A 1,962-nucleotide genomic window follows, 5' to 3' on the forward strand; every position below is an offset into this window, starting at 1 on the left:
TTCCCGAAATCCTGTCGTACATATCTATTTTAAACAAAGGATTTCACTTAGCTGCTGAATATATTTTATTGCTTGGACCCAAATTGCGTAAAATAAACTCGATGGGCAGCAAATTCTTTCTCCTGAAATATCCCCGGATCATTCAGTCTTCACTGCAACACTGTATTGATGTTGATGGCCACCACTTCGAGCGAGTATTATAATACAGTGGAGCATGTAGATCCGTTATTGAATAAGGCCTTCTCAAAGAATCTGGATTCCACAGTAACGCAACAATAGAGGAGTTGTTATAAATATTGTTTTCTTTGCAGTCTTTCCGAAATATTATAAGGAGGATAACAGGAGCTAAAGATCAGAGAGACTGAGGTCCCCTGAGGCTCTGCTTATATTGAATGAACGAAATATCCCCTTCGTCAATCATGTAAAATATTTGAGTGTAATCTTCGATTAGAGGGTTACATAGAGATTGCACATAGAAATGATTGAAGCCAAGTACTTCAGAACATTTATTAGAAATTACTCCCTATTCATAAGTGAGCGTTTAAGCGCCAAAATTAAACTAACCCTCCACAACGCACTGATCAGTTCATTAATGGCTTATGCTTGCCACCCTTGCGATTTAACGGCAGACACCCACCTTCCGAAGTTATAGCGCCTACAAAACGAATTTCTCAGCGCCATTCGAAATATTCCAAGGTGCACACCTGTCCGCGATTTGCACATGAATTTCAACTTTCGCTTTGTAGAGGATTATAAGACAACTGTGCAGGCAACAATCAGAAGTCATACAAAATCTTGAGAATGAACATGTTCGTGGTACAGGATAAGGCTTAGCCGGCTGTAGAACATATAAGAGGCTTAAACCTTGCGCTGGTTAAGCTTAAGACTGTTCACTCTTCTAAGCTGCTGTTGTAGAGCAAGATACGAAAAATAGGGTTGATTTTTTTTGCAAAGCCTCTACTTACAGAGGACTCACATATAGCGCAAAAGGAATTCGGATCGTGAGTCTCTATTATTTTGACGCCAAGGCGAAATGATTGGCGGTAAACAGCTAGCCGTGATAAGATTTTGACGTCGACTTTTACAGGTCATAGTTTTGTGATATTTCCTGGACATTAACGAAGCTAGCATGGAAACCGAAGGCTCACAATTATTGGAAGCCTTTGCCATGGAACGACTGGTGAAGACGCAGTAGAGTGAAAAGACTTAACGTGCGCTGTTGTTATTTTTAAAGTATGGAGAACAGCGATGGCGCTATAATTAAGTGAAATGACAAGTCCTGTATTCATATTATCAGCAAATCAAATCACAAATCTAACACTGCCAGTTGTCACTCCCACTAGTGAAGACACAGTTCTGCTTTTCATTTTTTATTTTGAATTTCCTGGCGAAATAAAGGGTGTCGCGATTGGTTAAGGGCTGTACGACGGAAAGGTGTCTGGGCAGTGTCAAGAATTTTTACTTCTCCGTGTCGTCTAGAACGGCTCTGGGGTCGACCCAACCTCCAATACAAAGTGTACTTGGAGCTCTCTCCCAGGGAGTAAAGAGGCCTAGACTTGAATCTTGTCGCTCCAAGTAATGCCGAGTTCAAAGAAATGTAGGTCTATACATCAACACCCCCATACGCCTTCATGGTTTAGTGCTTAATTGGTTAAGATCAGGGATAGCTTTTAAACTTATTTATTCAAATTTTAAGCACAAACCTTCAATTCCCTTCAAAGTACTCTCCACTTACACTAATACACTTGTCTAATCTTTTATTCCATTTTTCAAAACATTGTTTAAATTCATCTTCTGAGATGCTTGAGAGCGCCTCCGTCGTTTTTTTCCTTCACCTCAGCAACATCAGCCAAAGGCTGAAAAAATTTCGATCATTTCGGGACTCTTCTTTCAAAGCACCGCATGCTTCCACGCGACCTTGTTTTTGTTCAGCAGTCAGCAGTCGTGGCACGAATTTCGCAG

This window comes from Cryptotermes secundus, unplaced genomic scaffold, assembly GCF_002891405.2.
Source record: "Cryptotermes secundus unplaced genomic scaffold, Csec_1.0 scaffold601, whole genome shotgun sequence".
In the NCBI taxonomy this organism is placed as follows: Eukaryota; Metazoa; Arthropoda; class Insecta; order Blattodea; family Kalotermitidae; genus Cryptotermes; species Cryptotermes secundus.